Below are 18,096 nucleotides of genomic sequence, written 5' to 3' on the forward strand. Positions count from 1 at the left end.
TTCCTTCCTTCCTTCCTTCCTTCCTTCCTTCCTTCCTTCCTTCCTTCCTTCCTTCCTTCCTTCTTTCCTTCCTTCCTCTCTTTCTCTCTCTTTTTCTTTCTTTCTTTCTCTCTCTCTCTTTCTTTCTTTCTTTCATTCTTTCTCTTTCTTCTTTTTTCTTTATTTCTTCAATTTTGTGCTCCTGTTACTAAAATGTAGAGTTCATGAGGTCATGAGGCTAGGATTAGATTTATTGTGCATAAGTAAACCCCAGCATGTGGAAAGGTAGCTGCCGTATAGCAGATGCTCAAAAATATTTGTTGAATTCTTTGAAAACTCTGGACAGTTCCCACCAGCCTGCTACTTACAACTGTTAGGATTTATTGGTGTTCCCACTTTCTGTAACCCCAGGATCTGAACCATTTTTTTTTTTTTTTTGAGACAGAGTCTTGCTCTGTCGCCCAGGCTGGATTGCAGTGGCTGGATCTCGGCTCACTGCAAGCTCCGCCTCCCGGGTTCACGCCATTCTCCTGCCTCAGCCTCCGGAGTAGCTGGGACTACAGGTGCCCGCCACCACGCCCGGCTAGTTTTTTGTATCTTTTAGTAGAGACGGGGTTTCATCGTGTTAGCCAGGATGGTCTTGATCTCCTGACCTCGTGATCCGCCCGTCTCGGCCTCCCAAAGTGCTGGGATTACAGGCTTGAGCCACCGCGCCCGGCCGATCTGAACCATTTTTTAACTTAGCTAACTAGTATCATCCCTATTTATTTATTTATTTTTTGGCAGGGTCTTGCTTTTTCACTGAGGCTGGAGCGCAGTTGTGTGTTCATTGCTCACCACAGCCTCAACCTCCTGGGCTCAAGTGATCCTCCCACCTCAGCCTTCCCAGTAGCTAGGACGACAGACACACCACCATGCCTGGGTAATTATTATGTTTTTTTGTAGTGATGGGATCTCACTATATTTCCCAGGCTGGTCTTGAACTCCTGGCCTCAAGTCATTCTCTCACCGTGAAGTCTCAAAATGTTGGGATTACAGTCATGAGCCACTGCACCTAGCCTATTTTTTATCTTTTAGGACTCAGCTTTGAGGTTATATCACTAGGAATCCTGTCCTAAGCACCTTCTCATCAGCCAGTGTTTCTCCGTAGTGCCCAACATATACCCTTGTCATAGTACTGGCCACCTTGTGTTATTAATATCTACCTCGGGTAGATGGTAAGCTACCTGAGGACAGATTTATGTCTTGTTTATCATTGTATTTTCCAGAACTAAGCAGTGGTTTTGGCTTATCATCGATGATCAATACATTATTTATTGAAAAGGTAAATAATAATATCTAATATTTGTGTTATCATTATTTATTATTTATAAATGTATCTAGAATATTTAGTGTATCACAAAAATGTTCATTAGAGCAACTGAAACAAAAATGATTAAATAGTGTAGATTTTGTTTTGTTTAAGAAAGTTCACAAATGTAAAATCGTTATAAGGAATATTTCTAATGCAAAATAATAAAGACGTGTAAAGGGATAGGCTTTAATTATCTGGAAAATTTCTTGACAATACTGACTAGCTAAGTTTTCATGTAGTATAATTCATGTGATTCTTTTCTGATGAGGTAACATTATTATGTTACCTCATTTTTCTATTTTCCCCTGAAAAAAAGGAAAACCAAACAAGGATTTCTGTGGCAAAAATGCTGTAACCAAGAAGTGCTTGGCTATTAGAACAGTACTTTCTTACTGCTAAAATTTTGTTAAAAAAGGTTGTATGCATTTTGAGATTTAGTTATTTCTGTGATTTAGCTGCAGTCTTTTTATTTATTTTTTCTTAGTCAGAATCTCTGTTTTGGAAACTCTTGGCCTATCTGTTGGGTGGAATTTGGTGAATTTCAGCCAATGAACCAAATCACATTTGTGTTCTTCGGCATAATTTGAATTCTGCTTTGTGTTGGCCAATCACATCTTCCTTTCTTCGGTAGGCAGGCAAGCTTGAATAGGATGTTCGCTTAACTGCTTGAGGTGATCTTCATGGTAGTGTAGAATTATAGTAGGCAGATCTACATAACAATGAAATCAGTGACAACAGAGATAAATGGTGTCTAACAACAAAGATTAACACCATCCCATAAAACTATAATCATTGACATGTTAGTTTTTTAAGATACATAAAACACTTGAAACAACCATAGGGACCGTGCCCAAATATTCTTTGCCTTCTTGGAGAAGTCTTTTCCAACTGTTGACATAGGCTAAAAGTCTCAGTTTACCTCCAGTTTTCCTGTTCAGACTAGTTAGTGTGCCTTCTATTTCAACAAAGGAGAACTCTACCTCTCAAGAGATATTTCTTGATTGACATTTTACTTATCAGGAAACCAAAATGTTACTTGTTTGTGGCTCTGCATGTGATTTAAGAAGAAATATCAGGGGGGAAGATAGATAAATAGATGGATAACATCTTTTTAAAATAATAATTGCAGTCATCAAAGTTAACATATTTTGACAGGTTGCTATGTGAAAAGCCATTAAAAAAAAAAAAAAACAGCTGTTTAACTGTAGGGAATTTCACTCTTAGGTTGAATCCAAAGAGGCATGTTGGTATTTATTCAGTAATCAATCACAGAAAGAAAAGACCTCGAATTTTAGTTGGAAGTTTTTATTTTTATCCTTTTCCTTACCCCTGGTCTTTAAACCTGCTCTGAGGAGAGCTATACATGCCAGGGTAGAGCTCATCAAAAGCTAGCAATCACAGCTAAATCAGCATGCAAAATGCCACTCAACCTTGGGCCTTTATTAAAATTTGCTGGGACTCAATTTGAGATAGCGATCATTCTTATTAAAAAGCAAAATGTAAGATAGTTTTTTTATATAAATCTCTGGATGGAATGGAATTGCTAATCAGCATAGGCTGATGTGATTTCTCTGTTGCAAATCCTGCCGAGGGCTCAGAAGTGGCACATTACCATAATTCGTAGGCTAGAGCTGGCAGCTTGAAAAAGACCTGCAAGAATCTTTAAAATGCTTAAGCAAAGCTGCAAGTCACAGCAAAACAACACAGCGAGAGCTGCTACCCAGTGTTCCTCCTGTTATATAACAAAGTTGTGGCCTCTCCCTCATCACTTGCTTGTCTTGATGTTCCCTTGTTTATGTTGCTGGGCGTTGTTTATAAACAACCTCTCAACATTGCAATGCCACACGGTAACATCCGTCCATTTACAATGTGCTTGGTTCACGGCAGAGGTTGAATGAAAGAGCTTGCATTTTTCTTTTAGTACAGAAAGTGCAGCCAATCAATTAACCACATGCACTTAATGCATTGTTTGTCTCCCCTGCCATCTCCTCTCTCCCTGGTTGACATCGCCCTCTATAATTTTTGTTTCCAAAAGATATAGAGCAGCCTCCAAAAGATAGAGAACTCTTCTTGGATACATGATGGCCTACTTATTTAATACCTATTTTTCACCCAAAGAAAACATGGTTAGATTTGGGGGCCAACCCTTAAATTGAGTAAAGTCAGAGACTTATATCATTTTTACCCCACAGAGGGAAGATTACATTTGCTCCTGCACAAGAAAACTCATGGCACAGCTATGAGGAGAGATGTCAGCATAAACTGAAATGAGTGTGGCTGAATTTGTGGTAGAGGGAATTACCGACAAAGGCACTCAACATTGGGTGAACTAATGGCAATCTGACCTGATGGTAAGAAGAATTTACAAGAAATGTATGCGTTCACATACACAGCGAGACAATACAAAACAGTACACACAGCTTTCTTATGAAAAGACCAAATAGCTTGATCATTTGGAAGTCAAATTGTTATCAGATATGTCTGCTTAGGAGATTGGTTGTCTAAGGAAGATAACCAGTCACTCGGTGTTCTGAGAAGTGGAGATGTCCAGTGGGTGAAAGGAGGGCCTTTCTCTCCATCTTTTGGATTATAATTATAATTTTTTTTTTTCATTTTGACGCTAAGTTCCAAAAAAGCACTAGGCTCAAACTTTTAACCAGGAATAGGTGATAGAGTCAAGATGACTTATCCTCAATGAGAGGCCAAAAGAAGTTCCTTCCGTATCTGGGATGGTTCCCCTCAGGGCCCTGGGTAGGCTCTGAAGTGGGAAGCTGGCCTTTTTTTAGAGCGTATGTAAGTGTAGTGAACGGACATGCGCATTTTAATGACAATTACTGTTTTCTTTCGTGACGACCGGGTTGTGCCGCCTTGATTAGGGTCCATAGTGATCCTCAGAGCACCTTAGCCTAGAATGCAGAAATGGAGGGGTAAAGTTCTGTTGGAAAATCTAAATTTGCTCGGGTTTGAACGAACATCAGTTTAAAGGTGTGAGAAATTTCTCAGCTAGAGGTGGGGAAACGCAGTGGGCAGATTTGCACGGTGACCCATTTAAAACGGGCGCAAAACTAAATCAGGTCCAGAGAGGGGGTGTGAGCCAGATTCAGATAGCTTATGCTACCTGACGTCTGCTTTTGACAGCCCCCTCTGAATCCCTCGTTGAAGCCAGGGAGCTGAAAATGATTTTCTAGTTAAAAACAGCAGTGAGATTAAACAGATTAGACAATGCACCTTTATTTATTTATTTATTTTTCTCCCAAGTCCAAAAAGCCATTACAAGGGCATTGTTTCTGAGCCTGCGCACCGGGGGCTCTGGCACCCAGTGCCTGTCTCCCCAGCCTTCTCTTCCCAATTTCTTCCTCCAAAAACGACTGCGATCGCTCAGCGTCAGCGTGCACAGCTGGACTTCACATTCCCATTTGCAGTGGAGGCTTCATCTGAAATGCTGGTAGTATTTGTCAGCCCGGAAGTGTCTTGAGGCTGCTTCTGAGAGATACAAGGAGGCAACTGATAAGAAGCGCATCAGAAGGGCAGTTAATTGCCTCCAGTCTCTCGGTGCTGGGAATATTTAAAATCTATGGGATTAAAGGCAGATTAAAAACTGTGGAAGCAGGGGCCCAATAGCGCTGAAAGATCACAATCAGCAAGGGTAATGGCAGAGAAAAAATGAATGTGGCAAATAAAATGACAGATAGGAAATTCAGATCCGCTTCTAATGCTCGAAGTTCCATCTTGTAAGCACAATTCATCTACGTGTAAATCATTTTTTGGCTTCAAGCTTATCAGCCAATCGGTGAATTAAAAATGCTCTTTCCTTAGAGGATTAAAGAGGTTGATTGAAGTCAGTGTGAAAACTGGCTAATAAGTCTGGAAATGTCAGGAGGGGGCTTCAGAGGAACTCAGTGTACTTTTTCTTTCTTTCTTTCTTTCTTTTTTTTTTATCTCCTTTCTCTCCCTCTCCCTCTCCCTTTCAGTCCTGTGAAATAGGAAGTTTGCAAAGCAGTGGAGTTCTGTTACTTTGAGAAATGCTTTTGTGTTTTCTGTAGGTGACAAAAGTATCCGGATGGAGTGTTTGGATTTGCAAGGTGCACAGGAATGTTGACCGTGAAGACACACAGTGGGGAAATGTTGATGAAAGCCATTGCTACTTGTAGAAATCAACTCTGCAAACGAAAGCCCGCTAGAAACCTGGGGGCCTAGAAGGTTAGCCTGAGTGTCTATTTTAAGTTGCAACACTGTGACCAGCAGTATTTTAGATTTTGAGAACGTCGGTTTAATTGGACAAATGATGTTCATTTGGGCTCCTGGATTAAATGTATTACGCTTTAAAACATTAGAAAAACATACTTTTGGTACCTTGTTTCTCAAAGCAATTGAAATACTAGAGATGGAGTAAGTGTTCCCTATATCAGCGAGCTTTGTTTCTAAGGCAACTGTCATTTTTAAATATGGGGTCATATGCTATTTGACTCAAATTTTTCTAGAAGGTGATCTTGGTAAGGGGACTCCCTGCTGGTCCTGTGCTTCAGCACGATTTCAGCACAGGAGACTCTGGTGGTTAGGAAGGAGAATTGTTTAGGGGACTGGAAGGCACCCTAAATGCAGATTGTACCCTTTTAATTCCAAAGGTCCATTTGAACTAGAAAATTCCCAGGAGTAAAGTACCAAACTGAGACATGTTGTAGGACGCTGAGAAAGATGTTTTTACTTTTCTGTAGTTTTATTCCTGACTGCACCAAGAATTGGATGCTTGCTATGTGCTAACCCTTATTTCAGGTGCTTGCCATTCCGTGTCTAGCATCAGCACTGGGCTTGATAGTCCTTGTATTACAGAGGAGGTAACTGAGAGGCACGGATGTTCAGCAACTTGCTAAAAATGACCCAGGAAGAAAAGGAGGAGTCTAGATTCCAACTCAGGGCTGACAGGAACCTATAATCTTTCCTCTCACAAACCCACAGTCTTCCCTCCTGTTTGCATTTTGAAGAATAGGCAACACACAGGCGCACACAGGCAGACTAACATGGAGAGGTGTCTGTTAGACAGAGGTTCACTGATAATTGGGACTGAAACCTGTTGCTTGATTCAAAGAGTCCTGGGAAAGTTAATTTTGCCCTTTCCATCTTTGACTTTTAGCATTTTTATTTTATTTATTTTATATTTTATGTATTTTTTGAGGCAGAGTCTCTCTCTGTCACCCAGGCTGGAGTGCAGTGACATGATCTCAGCTCACTGCAACCCCAACCTCCTGGATTTAAGCAATTCTTGTGCCTCAGCCTCCCCAGTGACTGGGACTATAGGTGTGTACCACGACTCCTGGCTAATTTGTATATTTTTAGTAGAGACAGGGTTTTGCCATTTTGGCCAGGCTGCTCTCGAACTCCTGGCCTCAAGTGATTCACCTGCCTTGGCCTCCCAAAGAGTTGGGATTACAGGTGTTAGCCACGGCTCCAGGCCAAAATTTTTATTTAATTTTTAAATGTTTGTGGGTACCTAGTAGGTGTATATATTTATGGGGTACATGAGACGTTTTGATACAGGTATGCAGTGTGTAATGATTACATCATGGACAGTGGCAAGCCCCTCCCCTTAAGCATTTATTCTTTGGGTTATAAATAATCTAATTATACTCTTTTAACTATTTGAAAATGCATCATAAGGTTATTATTGACCAGAGTCATCCTGCTGTGCTATCAAATAGTAGATTGCATTCATTGTTTCTATTTTTCTTTGTACCCATTAACTGTCCCCACCTTCTTCCCCACCCCACTACCCTTCTCAGCTTCTGGTAACCATCCTTCTACTCTCCATGTTCATGACTTAGATCGTTGTGATCATTTTTAACTTTTGAATGCCGTCATTAGCAATTTGTTGCATGGCGTTAAGATTTTCTTGTAAACTGAGCACTACTTAAAAAAATGCCACTGTCTCTTAGAAAGTCAACACATTCGATTCCTAATACTTTAACATGTCCACATTTATTAAATGAGGGGCAGAGGCTGCAAGGAGCACCAAAGGGCAGGTCTTTGGGGATGATCTTGCCCCCCTGTCCTCTGCCACTAAAGTAGCCAACAGAGACTGGCTGTTCTGGGTTTATTCATGACCCTGGAGCCACTTGCTGTCTTACTATTCAATATGGTTATGTTGTCTTTATTTTTCTCTGATTTCACTCTTTAAATTCCACAGGAATCGTAAGAATTGGCGGAAGAGTTCATTTGGCGCTTTTGATTTGGATGCATGTATTTGATTGGCCATAGGTCATAAACTGAGTAGTAGACTGTGTCGTGTTTGCTCTTCTATGTTTGTCCTGTATGGATGTAGGAAATTTCTCCTCTGGAACTTAAGGCTCAGCTCTAGTCTCTTGACCAGCATCTCGCAGTTTCTTCCAAAAGTTTCCTTTCTTAGTTTCTGTACTTCCTTCGTCCTTATATATCCAGTGTGGGAGTTGGTTGGTGCCAACTATGGGTAGAGGAACAGCGTTGAGAGCAACAAGCTTTTTTTCTATTTATCAATTATTTGCCAGAATCTCAACTTCTCTACTTTAGTCTACTGACCAAAATGCTGAAGATTAATCTGTGTATTTATTTATTTATTCATTTATTTATTTATTTTTTGAGACAGCGTCTCCCTCTGCCACCCAGGCTGGAGTGCAGTGGCACAATCTCAACTCACTGCAACGTCTGCCTCCTGGGTTCAAGCAATTCTTTTGCCTCAGCCTCCCGAGTAGCTGGGACTACAGGCACATACCACCACGACTGACTAATTTTTTGTATTTTTAGTAGAGATGGATTTTTGCCATGTTGGCCAGGCTGGTCTTGAATCCCTGGCCTCAAGTGATCCACCCGCCTCGGCCTCCCAAAATACTGGGATTACAGCCGTGAGTATTTATTTCTATAATATTTGCTCTTGTCTTCCATTTTAAAAGCTATAGACATTTTTTATTGAAGATTTGGAAAATTTATAAAAAAATATACAAAAGAAATTAGGAATACCTGCAATCCTGTGATGTCAACTTCATCGTGGTTAACAATTTTGGAGCCGGGCGCGGTGGCTCAAGCCTGTAATCCCAGCACTTTGGGAGGCCGAGACGGGCGGATCACGAGGTCAGGAGATCAAGACCATCCTGGCTAACACGGTGAAACCCCGTCTCTACTAAAAATACAAAAAACTAGCCGGGCGAGGTGGCGGGCGCTTGTAGTCCCAGCTACTCGGGAGGCTGAGGCAGGAGAATGGCGTAAACCCAGGAGGCGGAGCTTGCAGTGAGCTGAGATCTGGCCACTGCACTCCAGCCTGGGCGACAGAGCGAGACTCCGCCTCAAAAAAAAAAAAAAAAAAAAAAAAAAAAAACAATTTTGGAATATATACATTTTAATATTTTATATAGTTTTCATGTTGTACAAAAATATATTATGGTAAACTAGACATTGCATTTTATTTAGCATTAAAAAATTTTTATATACCCTATTATGAGTGTTTTCTTATGCCAATAAACACTTTTCAATGATATGTTTTAAAATTGTAGGTGCATAATTCTATTACATGAGTGAATCATACTTTATTAAACAAATCTCTATTAATAGAAACTTTTCTGTTTCCAATTTATTTTTGTCATTATAAATAAGATACAAATCATCATCCTTTTATATAAAGCCTTAATTAGCCTTTTATAAGTTGTTTTGGTCAAACTAATCTTATTCATTGTAAGAAATTTAGGAAAATGCGTAAGGAAGAAATACTTAAAAGAAGCAATCATCATTTCCACCATTAAGAGACGTTCATTAACTTTCATTGTATATTCTTTCAACCTTTGTCCATAGGGGTGTGTGGTTTAAAAATTGGGAACATGTGGTTAGTTATTGCTTCTTGACGCTGACAATAGCTAACACTTAGTCTGCACATGCCACGCTCTCTTCCAAGTACTTCACATAGGTTTAATTTATTCTCTTAATAGCCCAATGAAAGAATCCTTTTATAATTCCCATTTTATAGGTGAGAATGGGAAGACACTGAAGTACAGGAAGGTTAATTTCAGAAGTGAAATTCACCTGTCGGATGTGCCTTTTCCTCAGGGCGAAGCTCTGCTAATCTGAGAAGCTAATCTGAACTAATGCTCAGTAATGGGCTAAATGCAGCCCCTCTAGGGGAAAAACATATCTGCATGCTAAAAGGGGCGTTTTGGAGAGTTCTCTATTGCATACCTATTTAGAAACCCGGAGAGGGAGAGAGAGAGATTTGGGGCAGGGTTGTGTGTGTGCGCACACGCGCGTGTGTGTGACCCTGAAACAGCACTATTTAACTGACAAAGGCCAGGTGCCATGGCTCACACCACTAATCCCCGTACTTTGGAAGGCCAAGATAGGAGGATCACTCGAGCCCAGGGGTTTAAGACCAGCCTGGACAACATGGCGGAATCCTATGTCTACAAGAAATACAAAAATGAGCCAGACGTGGTGGCATTTGTCTGTAGTCCTAGCTACTGGGGAGGCTGAAGTGAGAGGATCACTTGAGTCCAGGAGGTTGAAGCTTCAGTGGGCTGTGATTGTGCCACTGAGACTCTGTCTCAAAACCACAAAACCCAAGCAAGAAAACTGACAAATGACTCAAAAGCCTGGCCCTTGTGTACACAGATAGGAGAAATTAGAGATTTTTATTAACACTTAGCTCATCCTTTAATATACGTATTCTTTGATTGACTACCGCCCTGGTACGTTTTGTTGTTGTTAAAAGGAGTCAGGAAGTGCTGCAATGATTGGAAGTGGTATTTTAAGAGTAGCAGGGTTTGTGCTTAGGAATTTTTTTTCTTTTCTTTTCTATTTATTTATTTATTTATTTATTTAAGATGGAGTTTTGCTATTTTGCCCAGGCTTCTTGGCTCACTGCAACCTCTGCCTCCTGTGTTCAAGTGATTCTCCTGCTTCAGCCTCCCTAGTAGCTGGGATTATAGGTTCCCGCCACCACGCCCGGTTAAGTTTAGTATTTTTAGTAAAGACGGGGTTTCACCATGTTGACCAGGCTGGTCTGGATCTCCTGACCTCAGGTAATCCACCTGCTTCAGCCTCCCAAAGTGCTAGGATAACACGCGTGAGCCACTGCTCCTGGCCTTATGCTTAGGAATCTTAACAGTGAGTTCAACGTTGAAAAAAATGAAGTGGATGATCTGAGGGGTGTACAGGGTATTTTAGAACCTAAGATAATGAAAACAAACACAAGGACACGCACTAGATTTTCTTAAAGGACAGAGCCTAGGAAATCAATACTCCTAGCTCCTCTTACTCTTCAATGCCTGGGTACATTCAGAATGGTCATTTCTGTTTGGCAATTTATAAATATGAGCTCCTCTTTGCTCAGACGAATAGCAAATATTTCTCTCCAGTGATGGATATGGCCATTTTACACCAGAGATAAGACTGGTAAGAAACAAGCACTAGGAAAAATGCAAGCAGAACTCCCATCCTCGTCACTTTCATTCAACTGGACCTTTGAGGTTGAGCTTCTGGAAAGACCCTGAACATTACACGCAGTAAACAAGATTGCTGAATGTCCTTCTAGCACATTGTTCTCCCAGCAACCAACACCTTGCTTTACATTTGCCTTTAATTATAACCTTAGGCAGAAGGGCAGGAATTGCCAGAGCCAAGAATTCTTTTTGAATTTGCATCACAAACATCTCAGTATCTTAGGAATTTTCTCTCTCTCTCTCTCTCTTTTTTTTTTTTTGCATTTTGGTAAGTCAGTTTCTATGACACTGCAATAAATAGTGGTTCTCTGAGAATGGAGACCTAGCTTCCAAAGAACAAACTTGGCTAAAACATGTTCCTTTTCCAGGTAGGCACTGTTCTGCAATTATAGGGGGACAGCCCACACATCCTAATGAATGCATATCTGCAACAAGTAAAAGGGTGGAACAGGACTTCCAAAGAATGCCCTGTAGTTCTGCACCCCTATTCTAAATCTAAACTGTTGGAGGTTCTACTCAGGTTATGCAGATATACTTCCTTTATCTGCTCTGTAGGTTTAAATATGTTCTCTGTTACCCACTGTATACATTTCACATTATGATAAACTCCCAAAGAAAGAGATTGTTTTCTTTCAGCCAAATTAAGAGTGCCTGTCCCTATCCCTTCTCTCGCTCACTGATCCCAAATGCAGAATTCAGGTGCTGACACATCGCCCATGTATCCCTTTGGTTCTTTGCAAGTTGCCTGATCAATAAGATGCCCCGTGATCCCCGGACAGGCTCTGATGCTGGGATTTCGGCAGCTAGCTGCACCCTCTGAGCACACTGCAGGCTGTTGCACCACCTGTCTGCCCTTTTTTACTTGCAAAATGGAAATCTCTCTAAGCTCTATCGTCTTTGACATTGCTGTAAAAAACCAGTTTTAGCGATAAGATGAACCAAGCAGAATGGCAGGATGGGATATGTGGCAGGGATATATTTTTGACCCCATATTTTAAAACTTTAGATGCAGCAGACATATCTAAGTAAAGTTGTGCCTTGCCTGCTAAGACGGAAGATTAATATCCAATAAATTACTACCCCAAGTCCTTAGTCCTGAAATTCTTAAAGCACAATACTATACTCCATCATAGTAAATCAATTCATCTTCTTATTGTGTTTTTTTTTCATTTTATTTTTTTGATTAATGTGTTTTTATTTTCACAAATGTCTCAAAGGTCCTTGCCTACTATGACATTTTAAATATATCGTTAATATTTGAATTTTTAAAAGCCAAAGTCACAGAATTTTTCTCTCTGAATATTTAAAAGTAGAATAGGGTAAGGGATTATCATTTGAGAATTATTTCGATCCTATTCTTTCTGGAGGCAGTAGAATTAATTTGACCTTTAAATGTCTACCTCAGACCTATGCTTCTCTAAAAACATAATCTGAGTCAGGTAGGGAAGACCGAAATTTCTGCAAAATGTGACATAATACATGCAGGAGATGCTTAATTAGAAGACAAAAGAATCTAAATTTTAAAAGCTGTAGCCTGATCAAAATTAAGAGATATGTTCTTTTTCCCTTTTCATATGTCCTTTCGCTTTTAGGGTGCAGTAATAAATACATTATAGAGGTGAATGACATGATGTAGATTATTTTCTAATTCAAATCTTACTGTGTGATCCTGAGAAATATTTTAGTTTATATGCCTCGTTCTTCATCTATAAAATGGTATAAAGTTTATTACTTTTCACTCTTGAAGGCAGTGTGATATGTTAGAACAAACTTAAGTTTTGAAGTCAGGGATGCCTGAATCTGAGACTCATTTTTTTGTCTTAATATTTTTTCATGTGATATCAGGCAGATTCTTGAACACTTCAGAGTTTTATTTTATTCACCTGTAAAATGAAAGACTATATTTTGATCTTAGTTTTACGGTGGAGATTTAACGAGATTACATATGTAAAGCATCTGGCATGATAACTAGTAGTAGGTCCCCAGCAAATGCCAGTTTTTTTCATTCACTCTTTCTTCTCTTAGGCTGTTGCATCAGATAAGCGTTTTGGATATTGCAAATGTTAACACGCATGGCACTTACAAGCTGCTACGTAATCTGCTAAGCATTTTATATGTTGCATTAACACATTCAATTCTTACAATGACTCTATGAAACAGATGATATTATTGTCTCCATTTCATAGATGAAGGAACTAAAGTACAGATAAATTAAATTTACATGATTAAGGTTGCAAAGTTACATAGTAGAAAACTATGGATATGAACCCAGGCTGTCTGGTTTCTGAGTTCCCCTTTGCTTTTTTTTTTGGAGACAGTCTTGCTTTATTGCACCAGCTGGAGTACATTGGTGAGACCCCAGCTACTGTAGCCTAGAACTCCTGGGCTTCAATGATCCTCCTGCCTCAGCCTCCTAAGTAGCTGGGACTACAAGGGCGCACCACCATGCTTAGTTAATTTTTTAAGTTCTTTGTACAGATGGGGTCTTGCTGTGTTGCCCAGGTTGGTCTTGAACCCCTGGCCTCAAGCAATCTTTCTGCCTTGGCCTCGCGAAGCACTGAGATTATAGGCATGAGCCATGGCACCCCACCTGAGGTCCCCTTTGAACGACTAACTTCTAGGACCCTGATAAACAAACCTGACAAACCTGACCAGGACCAATTAGAGCTGGAAGGCCCTTAGGAAATCTTGTCCAGTGCTGCCCAAGCTGTTTAGAACACACATAGGATTCTTGGTAAAACGTATTTGGGAAACACAAAACAGTTAAATTGGTGTTCCTTGTAAAGCTTTATTAGAATGTCTCATGGAGGCATTTGGTATGCTAAAGTTTATTGTGAATCTCTGAGCAAGCGTACATATGTGTGCAACACTGTGATTCTCAAAAACTCTCTGGCCCACATAATTTTTTTTCTTTTTTTTTTTCTCCTCCCCGCCACCCCCCACCCCAGCTAGCTGAGGTTTTATTTTTTGGGGGGGGGGTGGGGGTGGGGAGCGGGGAGGGGGGAAGCAATTGAATTGTTTTGTAGCTGGAGGCATGGGCAAGGGGGGTGACCAGGCAGTAAACACCCCGGCGGGTGGGCTGAGCCTCGGGTGGGTCTCCCAGCGGCCTCCCTCCCTGGCTCTGGGGCAGCCGCAGGAGGGACAGGCTGGGAGCGGCTGCCGCAGCCCTTCACATGGGCAGGACGTCAGAGGACTCGGACACCAGCTTCCCATCGCGGGTCTCGATCTTCTTCATAACCACGTCCCTCGCCGAGCTGGTGCGGCTGAAGGAGCTGGAGCCCGCGCCAGAGCCAAAGCTGGAGCCCAGGCCGTGGCTGAGGCCGGGGCTTGTGAGGCCCCCATAGGCTGAGCTCAGACCACCTGCATAGTCGCTGGTGGTCTTTCTATGGATACTCATGTTCTGCATCCCAGACTCCAGCCGGCTCTCCTGGCCTCCAGCAGCTTCCTGTAGGTGACGAGCTCCATGTCCAGGGCCAGCGTGACGTTCGTTCATCAGCTCCTGTTGCTCACGCAGCTGCCGCGCCCTGCCGGACCCGCTGCAGGGCGGCCTCCAGCTGGGACACCTTGGTGTTGGCCTCCTTAACTGCCAGCTCCCCACGCTGCTCTGCATTTGCGATGGTGGCCTCCAGGGAGCCTTCTGGCCTTTGAGGCCCTCAGTGTCAGCCTGGGGCCGGCTGATGTTCCGGTTCATTTCGGAGAGCTCAGTCTTTGTACTCCGCAGGTGACCCCCGTGCTTCCCAGCCAGGGGCTGCAGCTCCTCATGCTTGATCTGGTCCATGCTCTCAGCCTCAGCCCGGCTGCGGCTGGCGATCTCCTCGTACTGCGTCTTGACCTCAGCGGTGATGCTTTCCATGTCCAGGGAGGGGTTGTTGTCCATGGACAGTGCCACAGACCTGTCCGAAATCTGGGACTGCAGCTCCCGGATCTCCTCTACATACAGTAGCCTGAGGAAGTTGATCTCGTCAGTCAGCCCTTCCAGGCGAGACTCCAGCTCTACCTGGTTCACATAAGCTTCATCCACATTCTTCTTGATGGGGACAAATTCATTCTCCATCTCTGTACGCTTATTGATCTCATCCTCATACTTGTTCTTGAAGCCCTCCACCAGCCCCTGCATGTTGCCAAGCTCCGCCTCCAGCTTCAGCTTCTCCTGGCCCAGAGTCTCCAGCGGCCGCCTAAGGTTGTTGATGGAGCTCTCAAACATGTTGTGCTTGTTGCTCTGAGCCGTCTTCTGCTACTGCAGGAGGTTCCACTTGGTCTCCAGCATCTTGTTTTGCTGCTCCAGGAACCGTACCTTGTCGATGACAGAGGCAAACTTGTTGAGGGTCATGATCTGTTCCTTCTTCAGGGTGTGCACGGCCTGGATATTGGGGACCACCTCCAGATTAAGGGGGCTCAACAGGCTCTGGTTGACTGCGACGGCAGGGATGCCTCCCATGCCACTGGCCCTGCCATAGACTCCCCCCAGGCCACCCTGGAAGCTGCTGATACCCACTCGGGAGAAGCTCGAGGAGCTGATGCGGGCACCAGGCCCACTTGTGTAGGAGTGGCTGCTGAGGGCCGGGGGCGGTGGCTCAAGCCTGTCATCCCAGCACTTTGGGAGGCCGAGACGGGCGGATCACTAGGTCAGGAGATCAAGACCATCCTGGCTAACATGGTGAAACCCCATCTCTACTAAAAAATACAAAAAACTAGCCCGGCGAGGTGGCGGGCGGGCGCCTGTAGTCCCAGCTACTCGGGAGGCTGAGGCAGGAGAATGGCGTAAACCCAGGAGGCGGAGCTTGCAGTGAGCTGAGATCTGGCCACTGCACTCCAGCCTGGGCGACAGAGCCAGACTCCATCTCAAAAAAAAAAAAAAAAAAAAAAAAAAGGAGTGGCTGCTGAAGGTCTGGGGGCCAGAGGTGGACACCTTGTAGGACTTCTGGGTCACCCTGATGGATATGGTGGAGACAGGAGTGGAGGCAGGTAGGCTGAACCAGGCGGAGATTCCAGAAGGAGCAGAGAAGCTCCTTTTTTTTGGTCCGTAAATCTTTTTTAAGGAGCACTTGGTAACAAGTCTGAGGTTCACAGTTGAATGCATGTCCATATAATCTGTGTGTCTCATATTGCAGTGGAGAAACGGATGTCCACACGTGGAATGGAATTTGCTCAAATGGCAGATGTTTAATTGGTGGCAAAATTGAAATAAAACTCAGATCTTCAGCCTCCAAATGGAGTGCTCTTGCTACTACACCACATTATAGTGCACTAGATAATAGTGCCTGAGCACTATTTTTTTTTACTAAAGCACAGTATTTTTTTTTCAATACTGCCTAATTTATTCAGTACAGTGAATAGAACCAACGTATATCTTTCCACTCTAATGTTGCCACTTCTAAGCAAATAATTAATATAGTCCATGGCATTATTTTCCTGTTACTCCTGCTTCTCGGGCTGTGCATGGACCTCTTAAAAACTAGACATCAGGACGGGCGCGGTGGCTCATGCCTGTAATCCCAGCACTTTGGGAGGCTAAGGTGGGTGGATCACAAGGTCAGGAATTTCAGACCAACCTGAAAGATATGGAGAATCCCTGTCTCTGCTACAAATACAAAAAGTAGCCAGGCGTGGTGGCGGGCACCTGTAGTCCCAGCTACTTGGGGGACTGAGGCTGGAGAATTGCTTGAACCCAGGAGGCGGAGGTTGCAGTGATCCGAGATTGCACCACTGTACTCCAGCCTGGGCGACAGAGTGACACTCCGTCTCCAAAAAAAAAAAAAAAAAAAAAAACAAACAAAAAAAGAAAAAGAAAAAAGCTAGACATCAGCCTTAGGGCTGGTTCTGGGTTGGTTATTGTGTTTTCAAGTGCCTGAGATCACATCTCTAAAGCGCTCTTCAGATATGTGGGCCATATGAATCAAACAACTTAGGAACACAGTTCTAAAATCTTTGAAACATCTTTCACCCTGCCAGAGGTTTGCATATTACATCTGAGGAATCTTACAAACACCTGGTGTCAGGTAAACAATAACAGGTGAATTCTAGGAAGGGGGTGGATTGAAAAATGTGGGCAGGTCAAACATGAAGGATGGGAATAGAATTACGGTGCTGCTAGTAATTTTGTAAACCAACTTCCTAAGTTCTAAAAAAAGGTGGGGGGAGGGGGGACTTAATTTGAGTCCGTAGCCACCGTCAGCCCATCCTTAACTGAGAGAAAACAAAATAGTTTCAAGGGAAGCTATATTGAAGTCAGCTAGTATAGTGAAGTCAGATCATTCTGATGTATCCTAATTCTCTGTAATGATAACGCTTTTGCGTTATGTCCCTATCAGGATCCGCTAAAGCATCCTTAGTGGCTAGGTGAGGTTTTGAAGACGAGAAAGTCAAATGGAAGGTTTAGAGCATCTTGTGTTACCATTCTAATTTCAGAAGAGTAAATACTCAGAGTAAAAATTCCATAAGTAAATAAATACATACACCAAGTGTATGACAACAGGGCACCAGAGGACCTAGATTTCTGGAGGAGAGACTCTGAAGAGGAGAGTAGGGCAATCCTCTGTTCTCATTCTTCTCCTGTAATCACAGTGGGTTTACAGATGTTTCCCTGCCCCTCCAGTGGGCAGCTGGTTCTGTAACTGTCTGCAGGCCAGGGCTGCGAGCAGCCTGCTTACAAAGATATATTTGATATGCAAATGACAAGGCCTAAAACGGAGCGGCTGATAAGACGCAAGACCAATTTCAAGTGAGGGTCACAGTGGGGGGAAACACAATGATGAAATTCATGAATTAGACTTCTGTTTCCCCTTCCTTTGTCAACAGGAAATATTTATTAATTAAACCAAGGAAGGCTAGTGGGTACTGATGAGCAAATTAGCACATCAAAATCTTGGATGAAAGTTCCCGAGAATAGCAGGCCAGGGGAGAGATCTGGGAAAAGAAAAAGAAGCTGGAATTTACAGCCTCTTTTGATATGAATCAAGTAATAATCAAGCGATTTGTTACATCCAAGGGAAAAAGTTCATGTTACAAAATTGTCGTTAATCAATTTAAAATAGTGTTTAGCTTTTTTTCTTTTGTTTGCGGGAATGGTGACAATCAGACTATGGAAAATGGTGACAGGAAATTTGTCATAATTCTCATCAGATGGTAAATATTTCAACTCACCAACTCTCATAAGAATATATACAAATTACAGTAGAACTTAAAAACAACACAAACAGGCACAAAGATAGTTAACACGGTGAAATTACTTTCTATGGCGATTCCCCAGCTTTTATTTCCTTAACTAGCCAGTTCTGGAATTTGAGAGTTTGTTCTCTTGCCCTGCTTCCT

At 42.5% G+C, this 18,096-nt stretch overlaps 1 pseudogene; it reads right to left on the minus strand.

Moving 5' to 3' along the window:
- Positions 1–13,954: 13,954 nt before the first annotated feature.
- Positions 13,955–15,865, minus strand: LOC112631778 (annotated as a pseudogene).
- Positions 15,866–18,096: the final 2,231 nt, after the last annotated feature.

The sequence above is a fragment of the Theropithecus gelada genome, chromosome 9, assembly GCF_003255815.1.
Source record: "Theropithecus gelada isolate Dixy chromosome 9, Tgel_1.0, whole genome shotgun sequence".
In the NCBI taxonomy this organism is placed as follows: domain Eukaryota; kingdom Metazoa; phylum Chordata; class Mammalia; order Primates; family Cercopithecidae; genus Theropithecus; species Theropithecus gelada.